The sequence below is a fragment of the Mytilus californianus genome, unplaced genomic scaffold (assembly GCF_021869535.1).
Source record: "Mytilus californianus isolate M0D057914Y unplaced genomic scaffold, xbMytCali1.0.p SCAF_4, whole genome shotgun sequence".
Classification (NCBI taxonomy): Eukaryota; Metazoa; Mollusca; class Bivalvia; order Mytilida; family Mytilidae; genus Mytilus; species Mytilus californianus.
In genome coordinates this window covers 35,522,766-35,540,965 of record NW_026262690.1, presented here as the reverse complement: position 1 = coordinate 35,540,965, position 18,200 = coordinate 35,522,766, and the positions used below count along the sequence as shown (strand labels likewise).

At 32.8% G+C, this 18,200-nt stretch overlaps 1 protein-coding gene across 3 annotated transcripts in view; it reads left to right on the top strand.

Annotated features, from left to right (window-relative positions):
* The first annotated feature begins 1,655 nt into the window (after positions 1-1,655).
* Positions 1,656-18,200, top strand: part of LOC127698230 (uncharacterized) — a 72,963-nt gene continuing 56,418 nt past the window's right edge. For all 3 annotated transcript variants that reach the window (XM_052201589.1, XM_052201586.1, XM_052201587.1), the window contains exon 1: positions 1,656-1,803. The gene's annotated coding sequence lies outside the window, so the exon portion shown is untranslated. The remainder of the gene's footprint in view (positions 1,804-18,200) is intronic.

Here is an 18,200-nt window from a genome sequence, read left to right as displayed (position 1 = left end):
CTCAAAAAGTTGACAAATCTGCACTTTCAATAACACATCAGGACACAAACATGCATGGATAGTATCCAGCTCTCAAGACCAATACTAGTTTGATGAAAAATTTCCTTGCTCAATGAGTAGTTAAATTTCAAACTAAATTTCAAACTATCTATCAAAGTCCAAAGTCCTTCTTATTTCCGAATCCCAGTATTTCTATTGTATAATTGAATTTTGTGCACTTTTGAAAATAAAATATTGTTTAAACTAAAGTCCAAAGTCCGTAATTTCTGCAAAAATAAGTAAAGCGGAACGAACTTAAACTTGATCTGTAACTCATCATGGTTAACTCACATACCAAAAAAAGCAGCCACAATTTATCAAAGTCCAAAGCCCGTAATTTCGGCAAAAATTAGCATAGCGGAACGAAACTTAAACTTAAACTTGATCTGTAACTCATCATGGTTATAACTTTACCAGATTTGTAATAACATAAGCAACACGACGGGTGCCACATGTGGACTCAGGATCTGCTTACCCTTCCGGAGCACCCATATGGCAAAATTTGGGGTAATTTGCTAATTTGCATAGCGGCCATTTTGCCTTATCATGACGGCAGCCATTACAATAGGATTATATAAGCCCATTTAATAAAAATGCCAATATGCAAATACCTATGTCGAATGAACAATTTGTTCGCATATAGGTGAATTGTACATGTTTTTAGGCTTCTGTCCGTGTACAAATGGACATTATCTACTCTGAAATCTTTCGGCCTTTTTAGTTTAAAAATCGGAAGCGTAACCATTGTGTAATTGCTATATAAGATCAAATAAAATGACGTAAAATCGTAAAATAGCAAGATTCAAAACAGAAATACACATGCAAGAAGATATTGTTCATGATTTGTTCGCATATAGGGAAACACCTTGTAGGTTGAATTTTAAAGTTAAATAACTTTTAACTTACCTGCTTTCTTAAGTTTTCGGCCAAATTCTTTTAAAAACATGATGATTTCAACCTTCCCATTTCGTAAAAAGTCAAATTTTAAGCTTTTTCCCTTAGAATTACACAGCATTTTTGTAAATATCCGCCAAAGGAAGTTTTTAAAGATACATTAGTTCTAGATACATGACGGAAAAGGACTGGATTATCCGCAAATCTATAATAAATTATATTTTCAATCTTAAGCTAAGGGAAGTAATTTGATCAAAAGGGACAAAGTCACGTGGTGCAAATGATTTAAATAAAGTACCTTTGATTTTGCCATATGCCTGAGCCGGATCACCCCCAGTTTTTGGTGGGGTTCGTGTTGCTTAGTCTTTAGTTTTCTATGTTGTGTCATCTGTACTATTATTTGTCTGTTTGTCTTTTTATTTTTGGCCATGGCGTTGTCAGTTTGTTTTCGATCTATGAGTTTGACTGTCCCTCTGGTATCTTTCGTCCCTCTTTTTTGACTCACATACCAAAATTCAGCCCAATATCTGAAGGCATTTAGAAAAAAATTGTGAATAATGGTTTGTTGCGGAATGACGGAATGACGGAATGACGGAATGACGGACAAGGGTAAAACTATATGGCCCAACAACTTTGTTACTGGGCCATAAAAACATATATTCCGATTTCCGACGGGTCACATCATATCAGGCCCAGACATGTTCCAAAAATAATCAGCTTCATCAACTTCCGGTACTGTGATGTTCAAAAGTTTGAACAGACGTTTCATTAAAGTTGTTATTTTTGTGAATGAAACGAAAAAGATGTAAAATAAATGATACCTTTAAAACTTGGGATCAATAGATATTGGACCCAGTTAAATCGAACACGGTAAGATAAAGTGACTTAAGTCTCAATACGTTAAACTGTAAATTATTCAGTTTCAGGATTGGCTCGCTGCGGATCTTCATAATTTTCATAAAAATTTAGCGATAAATCAAGTATCTTCTCTCAGTGACAAATGCTTATTGTTAAATCCGTAATAGTTATCCCATGAGGACGTGGTGTGTCAGTGTAAGATCACCCAGAGTTAGATCTTGCACTGACACACCAAGTCCGAGTGGGATAACTATTTTACATCCCAGCTCTTCTAGACTATATGAAAAAAAAAACATTTACGCTTCATAACATCTAGTTCAGAATGCCATACAATAATTGTAATAAACTTTATAGACGATTTTTCATTCCCTATTGTTAATTTTCCTTTTTTAGATGGCGTAGGTATTCCAGTTAAAATTTAAAGTTACCCAAATGATTATTAAAACCAGGTATATAAATGGCTAAGTGCTTATATTTCTCAAATGTAACACTGATTTTCATTGGTGTATACTATTTGGTGATTAAAAGTGACTCAAAAATAAAACCGTTGATCAACTTTGTCATGTAATGGGAAGTAACTCCAGCTAATTTATACCAGTTTAAGACAGATTAATGTTTTTACATTGCATATTTGTATTTGTGCCACTTCCTAAATTGTTTATTTGGTTGTCTCATTTAATGTACTTTAATATCCCATATCTTCTTATAATTGTATGAGTTTTACTTTGTTTATAATTTAATGGTTTTGAGGTTATGGTAATTGAAATATAAATATCACTTTTATAAGCCTACTTACCAAATTTGAAAACAAAATAAGAAGGTGGTTGTCTTCTGTATCAAAATATCAACTAATCACTATATAATACAAGTAACTCCTACAACAAAGAAACAAGTGTAGGCTGCTATTCAATGTCAAATTAGAGCATTGTTGCATTAAATTACTTAAAAAAGAGACACCAATCACTATCAAAATAATTATTACCATTTGGTTGCACAGTAGATACATGTAGATAATCAACTTTTAAGAGGACCTCATAGAAGATTACTTAAGTTGTGATACCCTTATTAAATATAAAAACCATTTATCATTATCATTAACACATTGATCAAAGTAATCCTGCCTCTTGGCTATGTACATTGTGTACCAATTATTATAATGACCCATTGATTATATAGGGATTATAATAACAAACATTTGATCAAGCAGTTAATTAAGAAATAAATAATAAGCAGGCCTTAGTTGAAATATTCAATGACCCTCCACTTTTATATAAAACTTGTTGACAAAAAGCTGATGTAACCACTTTATCTTATGAGTATAATTGTACAATTGTGAGAAAGACATCTTTTCAACAATAGGGTTCATATAAATAACATAGACACTACTTTTATTTCACATGTTTAACTTTGTTCCTATTTTAAAAAAAATTATCAATGCTGCACTGCACTATCACATCATATCCAAAAAAGTCTATAGTATAAGGGGGGTAACTCGAGTTGCCTAAAACCTGTATTTTTCGTAGAAACCTAGTTGCCGACGACCGACTGATTTATATCCATACATTTAGATAAATTATAATTAATATACATTAATAAGTATAATTTGGTATGAAGTAGCCCGCAAGCTTGATGCTGTTTAATACATTTTGCAATAAAAATGGCAGTGTCCGTCTTTCCGACCTCATCGTTTAACAGGACTATTTTCCAAACGCAAAAACCAGTAAAAAACTCACGTGTATTAATAAGATTTGAACAAAAACAGTTAGGCCTTACCTTAAACAATTATTACATTCAGCAAATATTAATATTGGTCTGATGGTTGATGTAAAAAGCTCCTTTCGAAATGGAATACCGGCAAGATTGTGAAAAGCATGAGAATGAGAATACCGGAAGCAATAAATTTTTCGTTCTTTTAGGGCGCCACCTAGTGACCATTGGAATAGCTAGTACCTGTAGAAAACTTATTAAAAATGGTATTTCACATCCTAAATTTTATGGTAATATTGTACTTAAAGCACGGAAATCATTATGTGATCCGTGTAAACTCATCGAACCTTTAAACAAACTTATTAGTAAGGGTTATTGTACCAATGTTGTAATTAGATCTCTGAATATAGTTTACATTGGCACTAATATCAATTTTGTCATTAGCAAATTAAAACATAACTAAATTTGTATTTTCTTTTTAAACGGGATGTATAGAGACACACACGTTCATTTCTATCTATAAAGAAGTCAATCCGAACTATACTACTACCTGTCGATACATTTATTTTTGGCATTGCACAAGTCATGTCTTCTTTGACTGTTCATGACGTTAAAATACTAAATCCCTGGGATGTATTTTAGTTGATTTTAGTCTCTGATGCATGATTTTTTATTATTAATTGTTTTGGCTTTTAACTAGCTGTCAGTAACTGCGAGTACTCTCAAATCGTACTTTCGTTTTAATTTGACCTGTTGATACTATTTGTAATGCTTTTTTGTTATTTAATGTTAACATGGATCTTGTCTATATACCAGCTTTGATTATTTGGTATTTAATTTACTACAAATTTTCACTTCTTCGTACTATGAACATCAAAATTATTTCATGTTTCCTTAGATGCTGTTCTTAGACCTGTACAGGAAGTTTTATCTAGCACTAATTGTATATTTTTATTGTTGATATTCACCCCATATGTAACAAGTGTTAGATTAGTTTTTTTGATATTAAAGAAATTTCTTGGTATTCCTAAACGGAAGATTTTATACACACAGAAGAAGAAGTATACTTAACAACAAAATTATTTTCATTTGCCTATGTATAATATGACGCAGGTTTCTTCAAAAGTGATGATTTTCTAAAAATTGTTTGAAATTTCACAGTGATATCATACTTTAACTTTGTTTAAACCTGTTTCTCTAATTCCTCGTCAATTTATCCCTTTCTGCACCCATTGTATAAAAAAAATTTAATCAATGTGTGGTTCGTTTGATCTCAGTTCTTCATTGGTTAAAATCCGATTATGACGTCGAATTTTTTTTTGCTTTCCTCGCGAAAATTTAACTGTCTCGAGTGGATAAATATTGTATCACACTCGATGCAGTGGTAGAATCTATATTCATTTACTTTTGACTTTAATTATTTATCCCTTGTAATTTTTTATTAACTGTGTATTTGCATTCAGGTGTCATAGGTCAATTTTATTCATTCATTGTGTGTAAATTTACGTTTTTTGATTGAGTTAAGCCTTCCAATTGATATTTTATAGTGTGTTTTTCTATGTTGTGATGTTATACTATTGTTTCAGAAAAGGGAGAAGGTTTGGTACCATTAAAACGTTTAATCCCGCTGCAAATGTTTGCACCTGTCCTAAGTCAGGAATCTGATTACAGTAGTTGTCGTCTGTTTATGTAGTTCATACGTGTTTCTCGTTTTTATATAGATTAGACCGTTGGTTTTTCCGTTTGAATGGTTTTACACTAGTAATTTTTTGGGGCCCTTTATAGCTTGCTGTTCGGTGTGAGCCAATGCTCCGTGTTGAAGGCCGTACCTTGACCTATAATGGTTTACTTTTATAAATTGTAACTTGGATGGAGAGTTGTCTCATTGGCACTCATAACACATCTTCCTATATCTATGTACCCTTTATGAGCCCCAGAAACAGTGTTTAAATATGTTGAATAAAAAGTGAGTTTGTTTCCAGGCGTCCTGGTGTAGGAGTATGGATAGTGGCTTCATATGCTTAAGGTCTTGAGTTCGATTCCCCACATGGACACTGGAAATTTAGTGGATTTTTTTCTACATAAATTTTGAAAGTTAGTCTTTATTTCGAATAAATATTTCTAAGTTTTATTCCCTCCAAAATGTTACAGAACAAAAGAAAGCATGCAGAACAAAGAAACTCAAGGTAGGGTGATCTGGTAGGGGTGATCTGACTCAGATCACCCCTGTTAGAACAAAGGAGTTGGGATGTAATTTTTATACCACCGCAAAAAAATTTTGCGGTCGTATATTGGTATGACGTTGGCGTCGTCGTCGTCCGGCATCGTCGTTGTCGTCGTCCGAAGACACATAGGTTTTCGCACTCTAACTTTAGTTTAAGTGAATGATCGCTATGAAATTATACCATAAGGTTCAATACCACAAAAGGAAGGTTGGGATTGATTTTGGGGGTTATGGTACCAACAATTAAGGAATTAGGGGCCAAAAAGGGGCCAAAAATAAGCATTTTTGTAACTTCCAGACATAACTTGTGTGTTAGTGTATGGATCTCTCTGACATTGTACCACAAGGTTTCATATCACAAAGGGAATGCTTGGATTGATTTTGGGGGTAATTGCCTCAAAATTTTTAGGAATTAGGGGCCAAAAAAGGGGCAAAAAACAAGCATTTTTCTAGTTTCATGGCAATAACTTGTGTGTAAGTCTATGGATCTTTCTGAAATTGTACTACAAGGCTCCATATCACAAAGGGAAAGCTGGAATTGAGTTTTGGGGTAATTGCCCAAAACGTTTAGGAATAAGGGGCCAAAAAAAAGCATTTTTCTAGTTTCCAGACAATAACTTGTGTTCAAGTGTATGGATCTCTCTGAAATTGTACTGCAAGGTTCCATATCACAAAGGGAATGCTTGGATTGAGTTTGGGGGTAATTGCCTCAAAATTTTAGGAATTAGGGGCCAAAAAAGGGGCAAAAAACAAGCATTTTTCTAGTTTCATGACAATAACTTGTGTGTAAGTCTATGGATCTTTCTGAAATTGTACTACAAGGCTCCATATCACAAAGGGAAAGCTGGAATTGAGTTTGGGGGTAATTGCCCAAAACGTTTAGGAATAAAGGGCCAAAAAGGGGCCAAAAATAACATTTTTCTAGTTTCCAGACAATAACTTGTGTTCAAGTGTATGGATCTCTCTGAAATTGTACTGCAAGGTACCATACCACAAAGTGAAGGCTGGGATTGATTTTGGGGGTAATTGCCTCAAAATTTTAGGAATTAGGGACCAAAAAGGGGCAAAAAGCAAGCATTTTTCTAGTTTCAGGACAATAACTTGTGTGTAAGTGTATGGATCTTTATGAAATTGTACTACAAGGTTCCATATCACAAAGGGAAAGCTGGAATTGAGTTTGGGGGTAATTGCCCTAAATGTTTAGGAATTTTGGGCAAAAAAGGGGCTAAAAAACAAGCATTTTTCTAGTTTCCAGACAATAACTTGTGTTCAAGTGTATGGATCTCTCTGAAATTGTACTGCAAGGTACCATACCACAAAGGGAAGGCTGGGATTGAGTTTGTGGGTGACGAATCATAAGGGGGTTCAAAAAATTAGTGGGGGGATTTTTTTTTCCTTTTTTTTTCTTTAAAATTTTCCATTTTAAATTGGTTATTTCTGATTTATATATAAAAGCAAATAATAAAGATATGGTTTGAATAGGTAAATTAAAAAATTTTAAGTTCTTAGACCACATTAATTCTGTGTCAGAAACCTATGCTGTGTCAAATATTTAATCACAATCCAAATTCAGTGCTGTATCAAGCTTGAATGTTGCGTCCATACTTGCCCCAACTGTTCAGGGTTTGACCTCTGCGGTCGTATCAAGCTGCGCCCAGCGGAGCATTTCATTAATACATTAGTTTAGAAAATTATTAATTGGTCATTTTGGGCATGTTCTTTGTAATGTCTGATGTTAGGTAAAACAAATGGTAAAAAACAGAAAAATGTCTTTTTACACCTCATAAACTATTCTGAGTTCAGACAAACTGTGCAGTTGAGAAAGTAATAAGTCCTAGCATCCACTTGAGGTTACAAGAGCGCAATTATTCGTAATGCATTTTCCATAGGGTACCACTGGTGTTCCGTGTTTTTTTTCTCGAAGACTACACAAACTAGGGAAAAACGGATTGCAGTTCCTGTTACTAGAAAAGCCAGTGTTGCAGTACAACCAAAAAACTATATAGGGTCATGCGGCAGAAATTGACTTAAAATGCAGTTGAAAAAGATCGTCTATTTTTTTCGCTTAATGAAAAAGGCATATTTTTATTGGCTCCGACGTGCAGAAATGGAAGATATTTTCTATACTTCGTAAAATGTGAATATGATTTTCTGCAATTTTTAAACCTAATTGGATAAGCTTTCGATTAAATGTAATTCCAATCCTGTATCATCCAATCAGAAGCCGTATAGGATTCTATTCTGAGTACCATCTTGGGGTAAAAAACTTGCCGATAAAATGTAAACAAATAATTGCGCTCTTGTAACCTATACGGTAATGAAAAAAAAATCCGAAAATTAAGCGCCCGCGCTTAATGAAGCGCTAGCGTCTATCTAGATAAAATCACGTCTTCAAAACATTATCTGATCACTCTCTGAATTTTGAGAATTAGTTTTTGCCCGCCGATCGGGCCAAAAATTTGAACTGATTTTTTCACCAAATACGGTACTGTTCAAAAAGACATGAAGATAAAGTTTATTTACTGGCTTTATTTTTCAAAGGTCATCCAGCACTGATCATATTGTCGTCAAAACCGTTCTGATATGGAAAAGCTACATCGAATTTTGAAGAATGGCTTTAAATGAAACCATTTCTTGAAAAAACACGTTTTTGAAACAGACTATAGTTTTTCCGAATTTTGAAAATATGATAATATTACTACTTTGGCAAGAGAAACTTTTCTTGGACTACAATATTCAATGCCAAGATTAATTTTTCTACTTTGCAATTTAACTAAATCGTTGGTGTTTGTTTAGGGACCCTTTTGGTCAATTTTCACCAAATTAGCTTTTTGCTAGAATAGCAACTGAGTCACGATCATTATGGTTAAAACCAAAAATAAATCTTCAAATTCAAGATATACACATGCTTTTCCCCATAAAAACAGTAGATATCACAAAATCGTTCTATTCTCTTCATACTTTGTCGACATTCGAGCCCACCCTAGATTTAGATATGGAAATCAACACAAATAGGAAACAGACTATAGCTTGAATTCACGTTGATGAAAAGTCCATTTGACCCCATTTCTTGCTGTTTCACATTTTTTCCGAGCAAAATGACTATTTTTAACATTTTTCAAAGCCTTATTAAAAAAAAATGTCTTTTTTCTATAGGTTACAAGAGCGCAATTATTCGTAATGCATTTTCCATAGGGTACCACTGGTGTTCCGTGTTTTTTTTCTCGAAGACTACACAAACTAGGGAAAAACGGATTGCAGTTCCTGTTACTAGAAAAGCCAGTGTTGCAGTACAACCAAAAAAATATATAGGGTCATGCGGCAGAAATTGACTTAAAATGCAGTTGAAAAAGATCGTCTATTTTTTTCGCTTAATGAAAAAGGCATATTTTATTGGCTCCGACGTGCAGAAATGGAAGATATTTTCTATACTTCGTAAAATGTGAATATGATTTTCTGCAATTTTTAAACCTAATTGGATAAGCTTTCGATTAAATGTAATTCCAATCCTGATTCATCCAATCAGAAGCCGTATAGGATTCTATTCTGAGTACCATCTTGGGGTAAAAAACTTGCCGATAAAATGTAAACAAATAATTGCGCTCTTGTAACCTTGATATCTATAAGTTAAATACATTTTGTGTTTCAGAAAGATAAAATCTTCTCTTTTAAATTTTATGGGCATTTTTTTCATCACTGCAGATGATGGTAAAAAAAGCAAACACCTGAATTACATTTGATACTGTATACTCAGTTACACCCCTTAAATCACCAATTGTTGTGAAGATATATATGGTATCAGGTTGTTTGCATCCTACTTTTATTGCAATACCGGTTGAATTATTAGATGTTTTTTAGTCCAAGGTTGCTCTGACGTCCAGTTGGACGTCAGAGCAACCTCGGATTAGATGTTTTTTTTAGATATTTCTATGAATGAAAATTCAGTAATTTCAAAATGAAATATCTTTTTTTTTTGTGATTTGATGACTAATTATATATGTTAATAATGTATGATTACTGTTAATTGGTATTTACTTTAAGTTAAATTTGGTATTATTGTTGTGTGTTTTGAAAATCATAATGAATAACATATAGAAATAAATGCTCTATATCGTAACTGATAGCTGTAATATAACAACAATTAAGCATATATATATATGTGCATATATGTTGGTACCTTCAATCTTCTTTACACATGGAAATAAATGCTATGTAGGTACAATGTACGTGTTAGGGAATTCTAGTTATCTCGTACCATTGCAAACTCGTACCAATGTCAACTCGTACCACTAAAAGCAAACTTGACTAAATAACTCATAAGTTTGTAAAAAAGTATATAATTTGAAATCAAAATGACCAATTTGTAGCTGATTGTACCATGGTTAATTGGATGAAGAAAACTGTATTAGATTGGCTTGATTGTCTCCCTTGAACAGTTCTATTATTTAACTTTTACTGATGAATATTTACTTCAATGTTGAATCATTACAAAGTAGTTAAATTTAAATAGATTTTAGTATTTATAAATTGTTTCTTAAGGAAATTTATTTATTTAGAGAATTTATTTTATCTTTTTTTGAAAAGTTTAAAATTGTTTAGGACCAAAATTTAGAAAGTTTGAAATCTATATATCACGTATATATCAAAAAATATTTAACTGTAGTACTGACTGTGCGAGAGCTGTGTTAACTCCGAAGCTTTAAGATAAGGACAACTTCCACATACTTAATTAATCAGTTCTGTAGGCTGACAGTAGCTCTCTATGAAAGAATATTATACTAAAATTATCATCTGTGGCCAATCATTCAATGGTTAGCACACACTGTGTAAAGGATTTTGCGTTATATCTAATTGTATCTTGACTAGTAGGCATATTAAATAATATATGAAAGAATAAGTTTCTTTTTGATGTTTTATTGGCCACAAATTCATCAACATTCACAAAACATCAAATATTACTAATTTTTATGCCCCCGCCGTAGCGGAGGGGCATTCAGTTTTACCCTTGTCTGTCTGTACGTCCGTACGTCCCATAATTGGTTTCCCTTCTCTTAACTTTTGTTTGCCTCAACCAAATAATATGAAACTTATACACAATGCTATTTACCACAAAACACAGATCAAGTTTGAATTATGGTGGTGTCACTTTTTTAGCTCACCTGGCCCAAAGGGCCAAGTGAGCTTTTCTCATTATTGGCTTCTCTGTCGTCCGTCTTCCGTTATCTTTTACAAAAATCTTCTCCTCTGAAACTACTTGGCCAAATTTAACCAAACTTAGCCAAAATTATTATTGGGATATCTAGTTTAAAAAATGTGTCCGGTGACCCGGCCAACCAACCAAGACAGCCACCATGGCTAAAAATAGAACATAGGGGTTAAATGTAGATTTTGGCTTATATCTCTGAAACGAAAGCATTTAGAGCAAATCTGACAGGGGCAAAATTGTTTATCAGGTCAAGATCTATCTGCCCTGAAATTTTCAGATGAATGGGACAACCCGTTGTTGGGTTGCTGTCCCTGAATTGGTAATCTTAAGGAAATTTTGCCGTTTTTGGTTATTTTCTTGAATATTATTATAGATAGAGATAAACTATAAAGCAATAATGTTCAGCAAAGTAAGATCTACAAATAAGTCAACTTGACCAAAATGGTCAGTTGACCCCTAAAGGAGTTATTGCCCTTTATAGTCAATTTGTAACCATTTTTGTCGAGCCTGCGACTTTTGTCGCAGAAAGCTCGACATAGGGATAGTGATCCGGCCGCGGCGTTAGCTAACTTCTTAAAAGCTTTATATTTTAGAAGGTGGAAGATCTGGATGCTTCATACTTTGTATATGGATGCCTCATGTTACGAAGTTTCCGTCAGTCACATGTCCAATGTCCTTGACCTCATTTTCATGGTTCAGTGACTACTTGAAAAAAAGTTAAGATTTTTTGTAATGTTAAATTCTCTCTTATTATAAGTAATAGGATAACTATATTTGGTATGTGCGTACCTTGCAAGGTCCTCATGCCCGTCAGACAGTTTTCACTTGACCTTGACCTCATTTCATGGATCAGTGAACAAGGTTAAGTTTTGGTGGTCAAGTCCATATCTCAGATACTATAAGCAATAGGTCTAGTATATCTGGGGTATGGAAGGACTGTAAGGTGTACATGTCCAACTGGCAGGTGTCATATGACCTTGACCTCATTTTGATGGTTCAGTGGTTTTAGTTAAGTTTTTGTGTTTTGGTCTGTTTTTCTTATACTGTATGCAATAAGTCTACTATATTTGGTGAATGGAATGATTGTAAGGTGTACATATCTAGCTGGCAGGTGTCATCTGACCTTGACCTCATTTTCATGGTTCAGTGGTCAAAGTTAAGTTTTTGAGTTTTGGTCTTTTTTTCTAATACTATATGCAATAGTTCAACTATATTTGGTGTATGGAAATATTTTATGATCTATATGTCAGTCACGCAGGTTTTATTTGACCTTGACCTCATTTTCAGCGTTCATTACTCAATGTTAAGTTTTTGTGTTTTGGTCTGTTTTTCTTAAACTATAAGCAATAGGTCAACTATATTTGTTGTATGGAAGAATTATTAGCTGTACATGCCTGTCTAGCATGGTTCATCTGACCTTGACCTCATTTTCATGGTTCATTGGTCAATGTTTAGTTTACTTGGTTAATGTTAAGTTTATGTGACAGTTGTAATAAAGCTTTATATTTAGGACTATCAACATAATATCAATGATTAGTAAAGAAGGCAAGACATTTCAGTGTGTGCACTCTTGTGTGTAATTCATTGTTGTCGTGGCAATGTCATTGTGACTAGTTTAGTAACCATGTGGTATCTTCCGCCTTTCTTTAACAAGTCTTAGATGAATGAATTTGCCTTGATCATCATGACAATTTTTTATTCATTATCATTTTGTCAAACTATTAATTAAGATAACACTAATTTAAACAATAAAAAATTTTTTTTGTAGCAATTCACTTACTAAAACAAGATTAAAATATTATTCAACACAAAACCATTAAAATGCATGCGAATGGACCCAAGGGTGCAAACGTGTGGGGTGCAAACGTGAAAGGGGGCTATGAATGAGTGCAAACATGATTTTGGGCGAAAGGACCTGGATTCGATATATATTGTCCCCCTATTGTCCATAGCAAGTTATATTATACAATATAAGAGTTACCTGAGAGGGGGCATCTCAAAGATTTAACTCAACTTAGTTTATTCTCACACTTCTACAGGAATGAAAAAAATGCCCATCAATATAAAAAAAAGAGATTTTATCTTTCTGAAACACAAAAAGCATTTAAGATATATATATCTAGTGGAAGTAAGGACTTTAAACTTTACAAACTGCACAGTTTTGTCTGTACTTAGAGTATATCAGGGTAAATTTTTAGGTGTAATAAAACACAGACTTTTTTGTCCATTTAATGTTCATCATAACCATTTAACAAAAATGGCTTTTTAAATGTACACCACAAAATTTACTCTGAATACAGACAAATGTTTGCAACTTGGAAAAGTTTTAAGGCCTGGCAGCACCTACATATATGAATGTGCAATGCATTTTTTGTCTCAGAAAGTAAAACACTATCCTGGATTTGATGGGTATTATTTTGATTGGTACAGAAGATGTAAGAGTAAAATCTATGAGATGCCCCCCACATGTAACAATTGTATTGTATTGTATTGTGTTCTATGTACTGACATGGACAATAGAGGGACAATAGATATCTACACAAGAATAGGTGATTTGAAATAGATAACTGAATGGTCAGTATCAAATAAAATCTAGGTGTTTGTTTATTTTTACAACTTAACATTTTGAGTTTCAGTACTATGAGATATGGACTCCTCAGAATCAGCTCTGACTCACCATTTCAAAATATCCTTGTGAGAACCCTGAAATGACAATAAAATATGTTTACATAGACTTTTTTAGAAAGAAAATCATTTATTCATCTAAATCTTTAAGAAATGTACTGCTATTGAATTATTGTCTTCATGTACTCTTATTCTCAAATAGTTTTCTGTATGTAGTGATCTTAGCATAGCTACAAGTATCATGAGAAACTAGGCAATAGCATTGGGCAAGTGCAAAGGGGAAAAACCCTAATGGGTGAAAAAGTTGGCAAACGTTGAAGGAAGATACTATTTACCAATTCTGAAAGAAACATTTTAATACACCAAATCATTTAACAACTGTTATGACAAAGCTTAATTAAAACTTGGAATGCATGGAAGATGTAAAAAAAAAAAATAATAAACATCACTCTGTTGTCTTTACATGCTCGTCTCAATATTCCTGATTCTGGCTCAGTAAAACTAAATTTCGGCACCAAAACCAGAATGTTAATTAGCAGCCAAAGTTTTCGATTTGTTAAGCATCAAATGAAGTATTTGTTGTCTTTTACACGCTATGGATTGTTAATAGATATAAAAGCTTGCACTGAGGACTATCATCATTAACACCAACAACTCGTTTCATATGACATTAAATTCTTTCATTTAGTTCAGTGAATTTGAAATTTTATTTTTATTCAAAAGTAAATTTTCCAAAATGAGCCATTATTGTTCTTTGGCTGTAAAACGGAATTAGGGTCTTTTAAAGATTACAATACATGATCAGAAAACATTTCATTCAACAACTTTACTACAGTGTACTTCAAATTCAGTGTAGCATGACTAAGCTTTTGCCCCTGAAGAGTATAACAGTATTTGGCAGAGACTGCCAGATGTATATCATACTAAAGGAGATGCATATGTCTGTGTTAAAAAAATGTACACACAAACATTATAAATGGTTTTTAGTCTCTGAGTTAAAAACTAGGAAGAAAATGAGATTCCTTTATTGAAAATATTGTTGAAAAGTGACAAAGTGACTTTAAATAATATTTTACTCGCCCCTTTACTGGACATATAATGGTACACTGTTGTTGGACAATAACTAAAAAATGCTTTCAGCAGTTTTCATGAAACTTTGGTGAATTGTTTATATCTATTGACGTAAGCTCCCTTTTGATTTTAATAAATTTTAGATTTTACGTTTCCAAGTTCTGGGATTTTATTCAGAAAAAAGGGGTGATTTTCAAGTTTTCTTTAAAGTGCTTAGAGCAGTGTTTATGAAACTTTGGTGACTGGTTTATATCTATTAAGATAACCTCCCTTTAGTTTTTCATAAATGTCTGTTATGACATTGAGAAGTTATTGAACTTTATTATTTGAAAACGCGACGGGCGTTTCATGCGCTCATGGCGTAGCTGTTTATTGCATATTTTGCAACCTGGCCTAAATTAGAAAAAATGCACCCAAAATATGTTAAAATATGCATGTTCCTTTGCTTTTTGTGTATTTTTTTTGTTTTTGTTTTTTGTTGTTTGCTGTGATTTTGTGTCATGGATGGATACCCCATATCCTTTAATTTGTTTTTCTATTGTGAGGATAACAAAAAAACTGAGTAAAAATGTTGTGGAAGTATGCTTTATTCTGATAAAAGCCAATACTGATACAAAGGTATACAGAAAAATACAATAGAAAATGATACAATTGTACAGTTGTCTTTGGTCATTTGATATTTTTTGCGTGAACCCCCTGAGGGGTTCACGCTTATATATTGGCGAGTTTTGGAAGTGCCTATGGGCCACTCGATATCCTCGGAATCACGATTCTCGGAACGTCTCAAAAATTTTCCATCATTTATATAGGTTGTTATTTATGTCTTTGATACGGTCCCTCTATGGATAGGCTACAACGTGACATTGTATATTTAAACAATCCGACAAAAGGTTCTTTTGTAGATTTGAAAGTAAAACAATAAAGACTAGGTTGTATTCTAAAAATCATATATATGTTAGAACCTATTTGTCTTTTGACAAAACATATATGTGTTTAATAATGTGAATGTTTATTAAATATCAAGTATAATGATAACGCAATTATATAATTCATGCTTTGAGACGGTCCCTCTACGCGTTGTGTGTGTTGTATTTTATAAACCTGGGAATAGTTTATTGATATACAATGACCCAGAATAAACTGATTATTTCTAAACGTTTATCATTTGATATTTAGTATTTCAATCATAGCATGAGAAAATGTCGGAAAGAATCAAGAAAATTAAGAAAACGATATTTCTGTTAAAAATATTTATCTAAGGTCGGAAACACAGTGGTCGGAAAGCAGAAAGATAATCAAACAAAAGGATTTTTCTGTAAAAAAAAAATCTAATTTCATTAATAGATACTACCAGACTAAGAGAATATTCATTGTTAAGGTAAAACTGAGACTGAATTTATTCCTAATAATTATTGAATATAATTAAAATTGTAATGTATACATGCATTATGTCTCACAGGTTTAATCAGTCATTACATTTATGAAAGTTATATGTAACATATGAGCACCAATGAGCAGAGATGCGTACCCAAAGTTAGCTAAATATCTAAATTTTAAACAGTCGTAAATGAAAAAAATACTTGCGTGGTTTCAATTCACAAGGATTTTAAATCCTTGCATCTCACAAAAAAACGTAATTAATATTTTACAATAATCATAACAAAATTTAATTACTATCATAATGTTAATTATTTTTGTTTTCTTTTATTAGTTCAACCTTATAGCATCTAAATAATTGTATTCATTGTGTTGGTCAGCTATTCTACACGTCTTGATTCATTCACATTATACATCACCCTGTTCACACGCACACTATCGGTTTGCGTTCACAAAAATTCCGGATAAAATGTCAATGAATCCGGAGTCAAAACACTTGAGGTAGGTAGTTTTTCATCTGAATTCAACTATTAGATTAATATATGTGATGACGCACATGCGTATTCTTTATATCCAGAGTATCAGTGCGTATGCTTTCTATTTACCAATTCTTGCGCAAAAATACCACGTTCATGCATAAATATTAATTTCACTCGCCGATGCGAATTTTTGCTTTTCTTATCTAAATTCAGGACACGGCAATAAGAGCTTGCCATGTGACTTTCAAGCACGATCATCATTGCTTACGGTATTCTGACCTCTAGCTGTTTCTCTTTTGTTTTCTTTTCTGAGTCATTGTCCTTTTATAAACTTTGACATTTTCGAAATGCCAAGGATTTTTTTACCAAAGGAATAGATTACTTAACTTCATACTTTATTTGGCCTTTTTAACTATTTTTATTCGAGTGTCACTGATGATTCTTTGTAGACTTAACTCGCGTCTGGCATATAACATGTTAATCCTGGTATTTTTTTTTTATATCTACATATTTTATATAAATTGGTTCTTTTGAGAGTATGTTCAGGTATGCATAAAACTTCTGAAAAAAGATATTCTTCAAAACCAAGTATCCCTGAAAAATATTTGGATTGATTTAAGTAAAATCAGGAAATCCTTAAAATTTGAGATGTTTTATGAGACCAAAATAAGTCTCTATATACATGATATAAGAGGTCCAAATGAAGCTGGTGTGTTACTCTCAAGAAAAATATACGAAACCTTCTTATTAGTTGCATGCCATAGGGTTTTACTTCACATGGAAAATGGACTTTAAATTTATCTGTACAACATCTACCATGAGTACAGACAAGTTCAATAACGAGTTGAGAATATGAAGGCATCCATGCAGGAAACAAAATATAAAGATGTGATAGATAAAATAAATGCATCCAGATTATAAAGCAAACTGAGTGCTTAAATTTATATTGCGATTGGTTTGTGCAATTTGCATTATACATCCGGTTTGTAGAAACTGGGATTTGCAGTAGGATTATAAAAAAATGATGTACAATCCCAAGTAATAAATAGAATAGTCCATGTTTCATTTTATCAAGTCTCTTTAAGTCTTGTGCATATCAAAATGACGTCATACATGTATGTCCTGTTCTGGCCTCAAATTTAAATATCCAATTTCTAAAAACTTTTTGTACACTTTAAAACATAGTAAAATGTTGCAATATTATTTCATGATGCTGAATAAACCAATCAAATTAATGCTTCAGAATGTAGTAAAATGTCTAAATATTGTTTCATGATGCTGAATAAGCTAATCAAATTAATGCTTTTTTCGTATCATACTCTGTGCAATGTGATAGGAAAAATATTTCTTTTCATGAAGTATATAACAGGCCTCAACCATAAGAGAGAGGTTGGAGTAGAATTGAATAGATTTATTGGATATTTATGTGTTGAGTTAAGGATGAAAGTACACCTCTGAAGATTCAATAATTTTTAGAATTAAACTTTTTTCCTTACCTGATTTTTGGGTTTATATGACTGTAAGAAAGTAATTGAAGAAAAAAAATCATATGGTGGTGCACTTTCTTTTTTTGCTACGGCAATTTGAAAGTATCCCATTTTTAGCTCACCTGACCCGAAGGGTCAAGTGAGCTTTTCTCATCACTTGGCGTCCGGCGTCCGTCGTCGTTAGCTTTTTACAAAAATCTTCTCCTCTGAAACCACTGGGCCAAATTTAACCA